Source organism: Sturnus vulgaris, chromosome W (assembly GCF_052056855.1).
Source record: "Sturnus vulgaris isolate bStuVul1 chromosome W, bStuVul1.hap1, whole genome shotgun sequence".
NCBI classification, from domain to species: domain Eukaryota; kingdom Metazoa; phylum Chordata; class Aves; order Passeriformes; family Sturnidae; genus Sturnus; species Sturnus vulgaris.
The window spans coordinates 38,322,712-38,338,787 of NC_142282.1; the positions used below are offsets into that span (position 1 = coordinate 38,322,712).

General features: G+C 47.9%; 1 pseudogene; it reads right to left on the reverse strand.

The window, feature by feature from the left end:
- LOC148220132 (syncytin-1-like) overlaps positions 1-15,971 on the reverse strand; it is a 46,193-nt pseudogene extending 30,222 nt beyond the window's left edge.
- Between the last annotated feature and the right edge of the window lie 105 nt (positions 15,972-16,076).

The window sequence follows — 16,076 nt, forward strand, 5'->3', positions numbered from 1 at the left end:
AAATACCGGGGTGTTCCAGGGGATCATAGATGGCTCTATGTGTCCTTGAGCTAGCTGTTCTTGTACTAAGGATTTTAGAGCATCTAACTTCTCCTTTTCAAGGGACCACTGTGGTGCCCACACAGGCTGAGTAGTGAGCCACTTCAGAGCTAGTGTGGGATACCTTACGCCCTTTAATACAGTGGCCCCTGTTAAAAATTCACCCCCACCCGGACTCCCTATGCAGACAGAACATCCCTCCCCCACAGGTTAAGCAGTGCAGCAGTGATATATGGTTGAATTGTAGCTGTTTGTCCCTCAGGATTCTTAACCAGCACAGAGTTGCTACTCAAGCAGCTCTGTGTGGTCCCTCCGAGGCCAGCAACGGCAGATGCTGCAGGTATGGTAGGCCACGATGAAGGCCAAATGTTGGCAGAGATGATGGTGATGTCTGCCCCTGTGTTGATCATTCCACTGACCTTGATCTGCAAGGGCTTTGCCTGATGCATTGTAACAGTACAAACCATTTTAGGTCTTTGATCACCCACGACCTGAGTCCAATACACCTGGGGCTGTCCTGTTGATCTGAAGCCTTGGTCTCCTCGGTCGCTAGAATCTGCTTTAGAGACAGAAGACTTAAAGGAATAAGTTGTGCAATTTGGGTTTTTGCAGGGATAGTCATGGGTGGAGTAGAGGTTGACACCATGGTTTGTATTTGTCCTATGAAATCAGCGTCTATAACACCGGGGTGCACAAAGATACCTTGAAAGATGGCACTGGATCTCCCTAGAAGCAGTGCACTCAGTCCTTTCCCTATGAGCCCCTTGGCCTCAAGAGGGACTTTATGTACCTTTAATGAGCTTATAGTTATTGGGATTGAGGTGGAAACATCCACACCAGCTGATCCTCTTGTCCTTGCTGTGAGCTGCTCACACAGACTTGTGCTAGAGGATGGGAAAACATTTGTGTCATCACACGTTTTCCCTTTTGCGTTTGGCTTCTCGTTTCCCTGGTCTTTAAGAAATTGTCCATTAAAATGAAATTTGGACTTGCATACCTTGGTCGCCTGCCCAGACCTCCCACATGGTTGAAGCTTGCATTTGTGCTTCTCTGTCCTTGAAACATCTCCTGTGGAATGGATTTTTGGGGACAATTTACCTTCAGGTGGCCTTGTTGTCCACACTTGTAGCAGTGAGGTGTTGATTTAACAGTAGCTGTAATAATATTAGCTAACATATCCATGTTATGTGAACTAGTTCCAACCTTAGCACATGCATTTATCATATGCTCAAGAGGTGGATTTTCTTTGGGTAATGCATCTATAATCTTTCTACAGTTCTCGTTTGCATTATCTCTTGCTAATTGTAGTCCTTACCGACTTCTTGCTTTGCTGTTTGCTATTTGTTGTCCAATAGCAAAAGTGGAAAATGGAAAGGAAAGGGTCAACAACAGCAGGAGCAGGCAGGGGCTGGCAGTGGGGGAGGAGACTTTGCAGGGACAGGCAAGAGGTGTCAGAAGTTTGAGCACTGTGACTTGATGGGACCAATCAGAGGCTGGTTTGGGTGTTGACAGCCTGGGAAACCAAATGGACTATTTGGTCCACCTCTGTGAATTCACATTTTGAAGCCAGCAAACTCCAGTGTTTTGGTTTTAGTTCGATTTCCTGGGTGCTGCACTAATTAATGTTATAGTTTAGATTTGCCAATTTCAATATACTCATTTTCTGTTGTGAGATAGAATTAGGAGCAAAAGCAAGGCATGTCTAAAACTTAAAAGGGTGTAAAGGAAAACTTTACTAAGAACATTAAAAAAAAAATTCAGAATAAAACCTTCAGACCACCTCTCCCTCCTTCTCCCACACTTTCTTCTCCTTAACAACATACAAAAACACTTCAGCCAGTTACCAACTTAAATAATCTTTTTCAGTTCACTTTAGAGAGAGGAGTCTCTTCTTTGTTCAACTATAGGGTTTTTTCCACAAGAAGAAAAAAACAGTTCTTTTGTGACTTTACTTTCTACAAATCCCTCCCATTTTCACAGTTCTCCCAAACCGTGTTTATGGGCTATGTTAAACTCGTGGGTTATTTACTTTTAAGAATAAACTGTTCAAAAGCAAAAGTATTCTTCATCTCTTTTTTTCTCTGTTCATACTTTATCCCCAGGAACAGAGATCCCCTTTTTTCTCTCAGGGCAAAGGATCCTCAACAAGCGTGCTTTTGCTCAGTGATCTATTAAGTCGAACACTCCAACCCCCATGTCTTTCCCCAAGGTTTATAGGAATTTTTAGTGTAGTACAGTCCATCTCTATAACTTACAAAAGGATTTTTAACTTAAATTCACGACATCTTCTCATTCTCCTTCCATCTGGAACTTGGCTTCTGCTTTACTGACTTTGGTGTATTCTCTCTGTTCTTTTTCCTCTCACTCAAGGGAGGATTGAAGGTCTACAAGTCTTATCTGAGCATTGGAAGGGTTAAAATTTCACACAGAAGATGCAGGGGCTGCAGCCGGCTATGCTGGAGCTGTGCCAGGATCTCAGGACACTCAGGTCGCACTGGGGAGCTGGGTGAGGGCTGTCCTCCGAGTCCTGCTGCACTCAATTCCAGCCGCGGGCTGGGGCTCCTCCCTCCACCTTGCCCAGCAGGCAAGGGTGCGGAAGGGCTTTTGCTAGAATGGGGCTCAGATGCCTCCCTCCAGGCCTCGTGGGTGGCAGGGTGGGCTCAGCCACCCCACAGCTTCTCTCAGCCAGTGGCAGGGCAGGGCTTTTGCCGAGCTGCTGCCACCCCAGGGAAGGCTAAGATCTTAGCAACAAACCTCTCTTCCCCCTGGCTATCGGGGGCCTCCCGAGCCCACCCCTGCCATATAGGAAAGGGCCCGGGTCGGTCAGTGTTACTTTGTGAGAGGCCGGAAACAAAGGAGCCCTTTCCCGGGGTTTTACTGGCTTCAAAATGTGAATTCATGGAGGTGGACTAAATTCTTCAATTGGTTTCTCAGGCTGTTAACAACCAAACCAGCCTTTAATTGGTCCCATCAATTCACAAAGGAAGTTCTCAAGGAGGAAAAACCTCCATATATCCCTCCCCCAGGTGCTAACCAAAGCACAACCAGCACACCCGGGAATGGCTCTTTTCTCGTGCAGGTAACTGGGTCTGACAGGCCCAGGCCTGCTCCATTGCATGGCCTATGGGCCTGGCAGGGGGCAGGGCCGGGCCCCCCTGTCTGGGAGGCTGGCATGTTACAGCAGGGAGAGGGGTGGCCAGCGGCACTGGGTGCTGCATCTGAGGCTCAGGGAGGCTGATTGAGGTCTTAGCCATCCCCCTCCCCTTTCCAGAGCTGCCACTGCCGTCTCTGGCTCAGGCCAGTCCCTCCCAGTGCGGCCTGAGTCTCCTGAGATCCTGGCACAGCTCCAGCATGGCCTGGCAGCAGCCTCTGCATTCCCCGTGTGAGATCTTAACTCCTTCAATGCTCAGATAAAACTTGCAGACATTCAATCCTCCCTTGAGTGAGAGGCAAAAAGAAGAGAGAAGACACCAAGCTCAGTGAAGCAGGAGTCAGGTTCCAGATGGAAGGAGAGTGAGGAGATGCCATGAATTTAGGCTGAAAATCCTTTTGTAAGCTATGGGGATGGACTGTAATACACTAAAGATTCCTATAAACCATGGAGAAAGACATGGAGGGTGGAGTGTTCAATTTGTAGATCATGAGTAAAGGTACCCGTGCACGAACAGAGAGAGTGATGAAGACCCTTTACCCCGAGGGAAGAAGACCTCTGTTTCTAGAGATGAAGATGATTTTAAAGATAGATGAAGAGAATCTTTGTTTTTGAACAGCTCATTCTTAAAAGTAATACCCCATGAGTTTGACATGGCCCATAAGCACAGCTCAGGGAAGGCTGTGAAGATGGGAGGAGGTTCACAATTGCAGATTTCCGGGCGACTGCTATTGGTGAAAAGTGAAGCCAAGAGAGAACTGTTTTTTACTCTTGTGGAAAAGTCCCTGTAGCCTGACAAGGGGAGACTGGTCTCCCTAGAGTGAAGTGAAAGACTATTCTTAAGTTGGTAATTGACTGAAGTGTTTCTGTACGTTGCTGTTGAGAAAGAGAAGAGGGTGTGAAAGAGGGGAGGAGAGGTGGTCTGAAGGTTTTATTCTGAATCGTATTATTCCTTTATGTTGTTAATAAAAGTTTCCTTTACACCCTTCAAGTTTTAAGTCTGGCTTGCTTTTGCTCCTAATCCTATCTCACAGTAGGAAATGAGTATATTGAAATTGGCAAATCAAAACCACTACACTAAGGAAGCACAGCAAGCACTGCAATTAATAAGTAGCAAGGTTCTTGTATCTTACACCCATTGGTGGGATCCTGAATATGGTATTGTCTTGGTGATTTGTAATCATGACCGGCATCCTTTTGCCTTGCTGATGCAGTGGGTTTCAGGGAAAGATCCACTCCACATTTCCGAGTGGGTGTTTTTGCCACTGCAGCCCAAGCGCACAGTTACCACCTGAGTGGAGGCTTTGGCTCAGTTAGTAATGAAGGGTAGGCATTGTGTAGTGGAAATAGTGGAGATGGTACCTGCTTTTGTGGTGATTCTTCTTGTTGCTGAATACCTACAATGGGCCTTACGGCACTCCATGCCATTGCAGGTGGCACTGTTGGACTATCCTGGACAATTAAAAGTACATTATCCACCTCATAAATATTTTAGTGTTTTGCAGACTGGTCGAGTGGAGGAACTACCCAAGCAATCTGATCTTCCTGTTAAGGGGATCACTGTTTTTACAGAAGGTCACAAAAGGCAGCACTGACATGGCAGGAGGAAGGCAGATGGAAGGATGTGGTAATAACAGATTGTCAAGGTTCCGTGCAGCACTTAGAGCTGCGTGATGTTGTGGAAGTTTTCCATCGGTGGCGGAAGGTACCTGTGAACATAGTTTGTGATTCCTTGTATGTGGTGGGCATTGTGCCTTGTTAAAAGAGATAGACGACGAGCAGCTGTATGGCTTTGTTTCATGAGCTGTGGATGTTGTTAACGGATAGGGAACATGCGTATTTTATTATGCATATTCACAGTCACACTGGCATGCTGGAAGGCTTGGCAGAAGGAAATCAGAGAGCTGATGTGCTTGTTGCACCTGCATGGGTAGTGCCGGCACCTGATCACTTTGCACAAGCCAGGGGATCTCATGAATTCTTCCACCAATCTGCAAAAATGCTGAAACGTCAGTTTGGATTGGTGGAAGCTGATGCACATGGGGTTGTCCAGTCCTGTGCCGATTGTCAACAGCACTCAGGAGGCTTAGTCTCTGGTGTCAACCCCCAGGGAACAGGACCCTTAGAGGTATGGCAGATGGACATGACCCGTGTCCCTGAGTTCAGGAGGCAAAAGTGTTGTGGTTGAGGTAGTTGTTGAGATGGATGCAGGCAAAGAAGTGATGCCTTTAGTTTTAAGTTTTCCTGTTCTCCTTGGATGTGCTTTTCTGATATGCTAGGGTGATGAAGACAAAACAGTTCTATTCTAGTTAAAAACTCAAGGACAGTTTCTCCAAACTTCAGGCCCTAAGCACAAACAACGTGGAAACGTGGAGGGTGGGTTCATGCAAATGAACCAAAACCCATAAAAGTGTAAGATTTTGTGACCAATCCCTCCTTTGCTTCCATCTTGGAGCCATCCAGGCAGGGGTCACAACTGTAGCACTCATACTGCTAGGGTGTGGCTTTTGTAGGCCTTTTGTAGGCCTTTTGTAGGCCTCTCAATAAATACCCATTTTATTCCCCTTAATTCTGTGTGTAGCCTCTGTTCCAGCTCCTCAAGGCATCAAAGCAGGAAGGGCCTTTGCAGGTGTTTCACAGAGATGTTTATTTCAGCCATGAATGTGCACAGTCCAAGGTTCAGAGGCAAAGGCAAAGGGCTGGTCTGAGGGTCCAGGTTAACTACATGGGGGTTTTAAGGCAGGGGAAGACATATTAGGGACCAATTACCAGGGGGCATGGGGGTGACACAGGGGTGGAGTTAGTGCATGAGGGCCAACAGGGAAACAGGACGGGAGTGACCGAAAGGCTGACGGACAGGGAAAGGGCAGGGGGCTGACCCAAAGAACAGAACAGGGGTTGTCTTGGCCTGATAGAACAGGATTTATCAAGAGGAGACAGTTGAGAGAGGTCTCTTGTGTTCCCTAACTAGGGAGTGGCTTTCAGGGTCTCCACTCAAAAATATGTGCATGTAAGTGTTGACTGTTTTTCGCTTGTGATATGGGCTACAGCTCAGACTGGTGAATCTAGTAGGTATGTACAGTGTTACAGTTGGGTGTGCCAAGAGAAATTAAGACCAATAATGAACCAGGCTATGTGGCCCGAGCCACACTGGAATTTTTCCAGCCGTGGGGAATTTCTCACATTACAGGCACAGCTCACTCCTCGATCGGCCAGGCTATTGTGGAACGCATGAATCAGATGCTGAAACGACTGCTTCAAAAACAAAAAAGAGGAGAACAAGGATTACCACCAGATGATCATTTGAACAAGGCAGTATATTTACTTAACTTTTTGCATCTTCAACAGGATAGGCTAGTGCCGCCCATGGTTCAACATGGAGCAGAATTGAGTGGTGGACCGGGGGATGTAAAGCAGGCACAAGGGAAAGTACAAGTAAAAAATGGGGTGACAGGACTGTGGGAAGGCCCATATACATTGGTAACCTGGGGCAGAGAGTATGCATGTGTTGTTACAGGTCATGGAATTAGGTGAGTGCCAGCAAGGTGGGTGAAGCCATGTCTTGAGAAGGCACAGGATGTGTCAGCAAATGTGCTAGTCATGCCCCAGTGATATGACTCAATAACCTGGGGAAAAGGGTATGTTTCTGTCTCCACAGGAAATGGCCTATGCTAAATACCTGCCAATCCCGTTTGTCCTTATTTGGAGTGCACCTCAAGGTGGCATGACAGTAGATTTCCCTCGAAACTGGCACAACCAGAAAGTATGAGTGACCGTGGCACAGCAACTAAATCAAAGTAGTTTCTGTGTGTCCTTGGCACAACTATATTCTCCCTTTCACACACGTTTAATTGAGGCACCGATTAATGGAATTGAAGCAATTCAGATTGTTTCACAGATGACAAGGCTTAAACGTTCCTCTGAGAAGTGTTGTAATCAATCAATGCTTAATTGTGCAAGAAAAAAACAGCAAATAAAGCTTCGGAGTTATTATTGATGTTGGCAACAGACACCAATAGATTTAGACATGCTACTTTACAAAATAGGGCTGCTATTAATTATTTGATTTGCAGAATAGGGCTGCTATTAATTTTTTGTTGCTAGCTCACGGTCATGGATGTGTTCAATGGATGGGGTTTAAGTGGGTGGCTTAAAAGGTTGTTGGAAACAGCTATTTTGGTATTGTTACTGATTGTGCTTGTGCTACTTTGATTGCATTTTTTACTGTAGCTTCTGCAAAGGACTTACAAAAGTCGGTGAGGGCAGTGTTTGTAGGACAAAAACAAAAAGAGGGTGTGGCTTTTTCTGGCCCTTATGGGGTCTTCACCCTTTCGTCTGGACTAGCTCAGCTGTTAGGGCTCATCACAGGACCTAGAGAAGGGAAGCTTTTCTCTAAAAGGAAAGACAAACATTGTAAAACCTATTAAAAGTCTCTATCTGGTGGAATGTCATCCTCTATGAGAATTTCTTTTCCTTATTTCTGGCGGCGACTTCTTTTAGAAGCCACAGCCACCTGCTCCTCGTTCCCCTCAGTTGGAGCAGGATGTTTGGGGACATAAGGTTTCACCCACTTTTGGGGAATCCACCAAGGGCCTGAGGGAGTGGATACACACCCATACGTCCCCAGGTAACGAGCTCATAGGGATCTTTGATTTCCCAGGTTTCTGGGTCCCTAATCAAGACTGGAGGATGTTGGGATAACTTGAACTGTTTACCACTGTTAAAGTGACGTACCACAGGTGGACTCATGTTCTCAAATGAACAATTTAGGAAATTGATAGTAAACATGGCTTTGCAGAGCTTCTGCTGTGGAGACATCCAGGCAGTCGAACTGCTCTGTTTAGCCAAAACCTGCCTGAGCGTCTGATTGGCTCACTCTACTACACCTTGGCCTGTGGGGGAGTGGGAGGTGCCAGTTTTATGTTCCACTCTCCACTGCTGGACGAATTCCAGGAACTCCTTGGACTCATACGCTAGGCCCTGATCAGTTTTGATTTCCCTAGGGATCCCCAACAATGAAAAGGCTTGCACTAGGTGTTGTTTAGCGTGCATTGCCCTTTCTCCCATGTGGGCAGAGGCATAGACTGCGCCTGAATACGTGTCAATGCTAACGTGCACATATTTGAGGCGACCAAAACTGGGAATGTGTGTGATGTCTGTCTGCCATACCTCACAACTGCCAAGACCTCGGGGGTTAACCCCCATGCCCATTGAGGGCATGTTGTGGAGCTGACAGTTGGGACAGGTGGCCACAATGGCTCGAGCCTGACTCCTTGTTAGCTGGAACTGACGCATTAGACCTGGTGCCTTCTGGTGATGCTGCCGGTGGATCAGCTTTGCCTGTTGGAAGATGTCAGGGAGGCGTGCTTGTTCTGATGGGGTTGCTTGTTCTGCTGGGGTTGCAAGGGAGTCTGCCTGACAGGTCCCTTCTGCAATTTTGCCTGGCAAATCTGTGTGTGACCTCACATGCATCACATAGAACGGGTGTTCTCTATGAGAAATCAAATAAATTAGTTTGGAAAGCAACCTGAAAAGCTGCTCATTCTTGATGTCTCTGAGCACTGCCTGCTCCGCCCTGGACACTAACGCCGGTACATAGGCTGAGTCTGTTACCAAGTTGATTGGCTCCAAGAACTTCTCAAAGGCTCTTACCACTGCTGCCAGTTCAGCTACCTGGGGTGATCCCTCCACAAACTCAACATCAGCTTCCCAATGCTGGGTCTGGGGGTTTCTCCAAGTCATCACCGACTTGTGGGACACCCTGGATGCATCCGTGAACACTGTGAGAGCTTTGAGTGGTCTCCGACTCCTCTTCTCACGAGGAATGAGGTGGAATTCCTCATTAAACAGCTTGTGAGATGGGGCATGGACTGATATTTGTCCTCTATAGCTGTCCTGGGATAATTGGAGACTGGCATCACTTTGGAGCAAATGCTCAAACATCTCTTTAGTCAATCTCTCAGGAGAGTTCCTCCCCTCCTCAGACAGTTTAACTGGGAGGTGAATACATGCGAAGTCACAACCAGCCAGTTCATACAGTCTCATCCTTGCTTTCCGAAACAGCTGAGCTATCATCTCTTGTGGCTTAGTGATGGTTTTGGATCTTTGGTGGGAGAGGAAGACCCACTCTATGATTAAGAGTGACTCTCTCTGCCCCTCGATCCATTGGAATATTAACCCGTGTAAGTGTGGCAGTTTTCCTAGGACAACGAATTTGAAGGGCAGCTCGGGCTGGTAACGGTGAGCTTGCCTCTCTCCTAAAGCCTTCTGTACCTTTTCGATTGCAGTCTTTGCCTCTGGGGTCAGTTTTCTCAGAGAAAGCAGCTCTCTCTCCCCCTTCAATAAATTGAAGAGAGGTTCTAGGTCCTCATTAGTGAGGCCTAGCCAGGGCCTGACCCAATTCAATGAGCCACACAGGGAATGGAGATCCGCTAAGGTTTTTGGATTACAATTAATTTCCAATTTCTGCAGAACAATGGTCCGTGCAGTAATTTCCAAGCCCAGGTACTTCCAAGGTGGCATCCTTTGGACTTTGTCCTCCTGCAATTGAAATCCAGCAGAGGTTAAAACGTTAACCACGAGGTCAAGTGTGTCTTGGAGTAGAGAGTTATCGGGGGCACACACAAGCACATCATCCATGTAATGCAAGATGATGGCCTCCCTTCTCTGAGCACGCACCGGGGACAGCAATGAGGCCACATGCCACTGGAAGATGGAGGGACTACATTTCAATCCCTGCAGAAAAACTTTCCAGTGGTAGCGCCTCATTGGGGCTTCTCGATTTATGGTAGGAACCGAGAAGGCGAACCATGGGGCATCCTCTGGGTGTAGGGGAATGTGGAAGAAACAGCCCTTGATGTCTAGAACAGCCAATTGCCAATCTCTAGGAAGCATCGTTGGAGAAGGCATCCCAGGTTGGAGAGACCCCATGTCCTCAATCACTTTGTTTATTCCCCGGAGGTCGTGGAGCAGCCTCCACTTGTCCTTCCCCGGCTTCTTTATCACAAAGACCAGAAATTTCCACGGACTTGTAGTCTCCTCTAGGTGGCCTTTAGCCAATTGCTCCTCCGCAAGCTCCTCAAGCGCCCTGAACTTCTCCTTACTCATGGGCCACTGTGCTACCCACTTTGGAGTATCATCTAGCCATTTCAATTTTTGGGTAGGGAGCTCTACAGTGGCCGCCTCTAAAAATCCCGAGGAGTCTTAGGAATAATCAATTTTACCCCCCACTGGGACATGGCGTCTATCCCGCATAGAGGGCATTTATAGTCTGTAACAAATGGACAGATGCTAGCCAATTTTCCATCTGGCCCTTCAATTTGCACGATGCTTTTTGAAATTGTTGCCAATTTTACTCCTCCTACACCCTGGATTTTGCCTGCCACAGGCTGAAGTTCCCAGTGTGACGGCCCTCTCGGGTATGATAGTCACATCAGCACCTCTGTCCAGTACCCCCTCCACATGGAGGTGGTCTGATCCACGGGTTAGGTTGCATGCCAGATGAGGTTTGTCCTCACCCACCACTTCTGCCCAGTAGACTTCAGGTGATTTTCCATCTACTGGGACCTCTGCTGCAACAGGAATAGCCTGGGCGAGGATTTCTCCCTCAGCCAAGTAATATGGTGGTAGAGGACATCGTGCCAGGAGAATGAGACCGGTTATGCTTCCCTTGGATGGTCATGGGAGCTACCTCAATCTCTAGGGGTGTGTGTGCTGTGTCCCCCACAACAAAGTACTCACTGTCCAGTTTCATGTGGTTTAATGTCATGTCCTGTGTACTGTTATGTAAGTCCACTGTAATGACTGTCCAGTCAGGTGACCTGAAATGAAAACCTTTGGTAGTCACAAGCCAAAATGGCCTAGTGGCTTCTAAACCTTGTTAATTGAACATTTAATATTTTCATTGCCATGCATCCCCACACCCTCTATTCCATCCGTCCCCTTTTTGTTTAAGAGAGAGTCCTTTGCCAATGTGGAGCCCGCCGTATTTATAGCCAAGTGTGCTATTGTGTTAATGGCGGGTACGCGCTGTAAAGCTAGTTTTTTTGTTTGTTGGTCTTCTGTTTCTGTTTGTGTGGACAGTCTCTGGCGAAGTGTCCTGGCTGCTTGCACTGGAAGCAGATGATGTGCTGCAGCTGCTCTGGTGACATTGGTTGCTTCTTGGCTTCTGGTGTCACAGCTGCCGTGGTCTTTGGGCGTGCCAGTCCTGGATTTCTCTCGTGTCCACTGAGCAGTTCTGCTTTCCTGGCGCAGGCTTCTATCATCTGTGCTAAGCTAGGTGCTGGCTTGAGGGGAAGACTAAGGATAACCCTACAGCAGGTTTCATTACCATTCATCTGAGCCATCTCTTTAATCAATTCAGCTCATACCACTGGATCAGACACCTGTCTTTCCACTTGTGCACAAAGGCGGTCCACAAACTGTAAGAAATTCTCAGAAGCAAACTGTTTAATATTAACATAACTATCTTTAGCATCTACTGATGCTAATTGATTAAAAGCCTTTTCTGCAACATTGCATATTTTATCCAGGACAGACTTGGATGGTACTCTGGTTTGGCTCTCGGGGCAATGCCAATCTTTTTCCCCACATAAGCGTTCATATGTTATGTCATTATTATCAGCATCTTTTGCATCATCTGAGCTTTGAAGAAGCTCTTGTAAAAGCACTTTCAAAGATCTTTTCCACAGGCTTTCCCATAGATCATATTCTGAAGGAGTTAACAGACATGGGAAAAGCTCTTTGATATCATATGGAACCAGTTCGTTTGAGCTAAAGGTGGCTCTCATCATGCCTTTAAAGATTTCACTATTTCTGCCAAATTCTCTTTGTACTTTACAAATTTCCTTTTTATCTTGATAGGACAAAGGTTGATAACTTCTCCTACCGTTTCTCCTACCGAGATAAACTACAGGAGCACCTGATGGTACATACTCTTCTCCCAGGTGTTGACTCACAGAGCTGGGCACCCCCCTCCCCCCACTGGGCCCGGGAGGCTGCCCATCCCCCACCACCACAGGGACCCCATCTGTCCCACAGGGGCTGTAAGCTGATCTCCCCCCACCCCCATCTCCACCAGCACTGAACCCAGAAGGGGCTCCACTGCCCTCCCCCCTCCCGCTGCATCTTGGAGGCAAGGAATGTGAAACCGGAGCAGGGGAGGGGTGGTGGGATCCAGGGTTGCAACACATGTGGGCGGGGTTGGAGGATGCCGTCATGCAGGGCAGGGTCTGGGAGGGGGGAGGGGGCAAGGCAGCCTAGGGCAGGGATGGGTTATGGGAGGGGACAGGGTTAGGGGCAGGGACCAGAGGGTGAAGGGGGTTGCGGGATGAAGGAGGAAACACGTGGCTGCCACCATATGGGACCCCCCCCACTCAGTTTATCGCATGGCCAGAGCTATCTTGGACCTTGACCCCTTCAGGCGCAGCCACGTGGCCGTTGCCCTGAAGGCAAGGGTACAAGGAAGAAGGGCTGACAATTTTCGAGAAATTATCAGAACCGGGATACCGGGGAGGACTCAGGGACCCTGATCAGCTACGGCTGTGCTGGGTGCCCTGCGGTTCCCGGGGAGACCCATGGGTCCCCTCCAGGTCCAGGTTATAGGGTTTTGGGGAAAGGGAAGGTGAGTCTGAACTGTTTTGCTGCCACTGCCTGTTGTTTTCTGTCTGAATTAAAAGTTTCCGAATTTGTAAGAATATCGGGAGGAATACAGAGGCTGTTTTATCTCCATTTTCCACTTTTAAAGTTAATAAATCTCCTATTTCATCCCAAAATGAAATCGAATTTATATTTTGCAATTCAAGGTCAGATTTTTCAACAGACAGACAGCTGGCAAAACGGGCTAATCTTTTCTTAGATATTAAAACATTTCCTGAACTTAATATTTCCCTTAGTTGTTTTTTTATACTCTTTTGTAAGGCAGATTGCTGTAAGCTCATGATGTTTAACAATTTGCCGCTGTATCTACCCCACTACAGTTAAAACACAGGAAAGGAGTTAGTTGTTAAAACGTGCCAGGTACACCACGGTTTTCAGGCTTTACTGGCTGCGGAGCTGATGTTAATTTCGCTGTTTCTGTTGGTAAAACCCATGTGGCGCCCGCACCGCTGTAGGGACCGATCCTGCAAAAACCGCAAAAAACCGCAAAAAAAACCCAAACATGCCACCGCTTTGAAACCAATCAAAGCTGCCTGCCTGCTGTGCTGCGCCTGAGGTGGCCGCGTCCAGCCCCCCTCAGCTCCCGTGCCACACCACGAGCGCTGCACTATTCACGTGCCGCCGGGACACCGAGCTGCGCACGCCGCGCACACGCCCGCGCTTCCGCCTCTCCCGAGAGCGGCGCCAGGCCGGCTACCCCCCCACGGAGCTTCCGGGAAACACCCACCGCGAAAGGAGGCTTCCACTCACCTTTTTTTCTTGCAGGCAGAGGCGTCTGTGTAACTGTAGTCGGTCTCCGTCCAGAACCGACCTGCCTGGGCTCCTGACAGGCTCCCGGTTCATGCTTAAAAGTCTTCGAACTGCACAAAATGCAGCTTAAAGAAATTTAAGCTAGTTGATCAGCTCTAAGGCTCATTGAATCCAGAAAATAGGAGTCACAGCCGGTCGTGGGGTGCTCTGTAGAGACCAACCACGAGAGCGCCAACTGTGGCTTTTTCTGGCCCTTACGGGGTCTTCACCCTTTCCTCCGGTCTAGCTCAGCTGTTAGGGTGAAGCCTCCCGGGCCCTTGCCACACGGACGTAAATAAAAGATAACAAAAGAGGCTCTTTCCCCAGAGGAAGTTACAGGGTTTATTTCTTGTGAGGGCACAGGTCTTTTCTAGGGTCTGAAAGGGGGGCGGGGAGAAATTGGATCTCGGCCAGCCAGGTATGGCCAGGAAGGAGAGGCAACAGACTACAGGACATTGCAGGGGTCATGGAATGTACCATATCCAATGCATCTAGGGAAATGCAATAAGAGGGAATTGTGGGAATGTTTTTAGAGGAAGATGGACATGTAGTGAACGAGCCAGGAAAGGGATATGAATGCTTTTATGAGCCTGAGATAGGCCTGTAGCTTTGCCCTTGAAAGAGAGATAAGAAGAACAGCTGCGGCCTAATGTGGTAAATGTGATTCGTGCTAATTAAATTGTAACTATATTAACAAAATTGTATTTAGATCAATAAAAGACTATTGTTACCGAGTGACAGGGGGGGAGATGGGTGAGACAGGATAAAAGACATCTCCCAGATGTTGGGAGTCGAAGAAGGAGGTTAGAAGAAAGTCAGATAAGAATAGTCGAAGGACGGAGGTCTGATAAGCGGCATCTAGAAATACAGCTTCAACCTTGAAGCTGTCAAAAATGGAATGATCCCAAGCATGGGACTTAATTAAAGTCATGTTATGGAAAACATCTGCTCAGTCACACAGGGCGCCTGCGCTACCTGCAGGTCACACCTCGGTCACTGATGAAGATGATGGGCCTTCACCGGAAATAAGACCCTTAAAAGGATAAGAGACCCCCTAACCCATTAGTAGAGCATGCGCCGTGCAGTATAGTTACGTAGATCTTAGGAATAGAAACTAGGAGGAGCTTCCTAGAAACTTTTGTAGCCTATAGTATATAAGTGGGATTGTTAGCCCGAATGCTTTGGTACGAGAGGAAGGGCAGGCCCCTCCCCGTACCCCCGGTCGGTTTTGCTTATGCTTTATACGAACCTCAATTATACTAAAACACTTACTCTCAAATTTTATCCATCCCAAATTATACAATTGTAATACTTTACTTGGATGGTATTTAGTTTCAATAATTTTTGTAATCACCTTTAATACTTCTGATTGTATTCATTTATAATTGTTACTATTAAAAATTTGTTGTTACTTTTAATCTTTGTTGTTTGTTTAATTGGAAAAAAAGAAAACCATTCATAACACTAATAAGAAAACAAGAAGAGCTGAAGGTGATAGGTGAATGCCAAGGAACTCTGAAGCCAGTGTAAAAGTAGAAAAGTCTACATGTTTGCCTCATTCAAGAAGGCTTCTACCAATAAAAAGTTCTATGATCGCATGTAGGGGTAGAGAAATTTTATATTAGGGTTAGAAGAGAACAATAAAGTGGCACTTGCTTGATTCATATTGAAACGTGCAGTGTCCAGTTCTTTATCTTCTCACCATTCAACCCTGAATGCAGACATATCATTGGCCAGTGAGCTGGGCGGTGCTGAGACCCCGACCAATCCAATGTTCAAGCATGAGAATTTTGAACCCCCTATAAAAGGCACCAGACGCCAGCAAAGTGGAGCAGGGCCGCCCACCCCCACCACCACCACCACCACCACCAATCCGCATTGCCTAGCAACAACTGCGGCAACCATATCAACCCCTTCTGAGTTGCCAGTGAATGCCTGTAAGTCTGCTGGGGCTGGGGGCGAAGAACCAGAAGATGGCCCCTTGTCCCCTGATCTGTTTAGTCCTGGAGGAGACCTTGACAGTATCACAAAAGAGCTCTCACTGCCCCGCACCATATGGCTACTGGAGCTGTGTAGCAGTGAGTGGCTGGAGTCGGGAGGGCCCTTCCTAGTGGCTTGCCCCCTCTCAGCCCGTCCTCTGTGAAAGTGGAGGGGTGGTTGCAGAGGCGGCAGGAGGACGGGCTGCGGGAGCCCCTGGTGAGCGTGCGGTACCACAAAGTCACCTTCTCAGTGGGTCCCACGAGACGCCCGCAGCTTTCTACGTATGGGCAGTGAGGAAGCAACCCAGGGAGTCTGGTGGCACCGGCAGGGGCAGCGCCTGCAGAGGCAGCGCCATCTCCCTCCTCCCCGCACACGGCTGGCTTTGCCCGGAGAGGCGCGGCTGAGGATTTGTGTGCTGGCAGAGTCCTTCAAGCCGCCCGAGCGCCTCCTCCCACCAGCG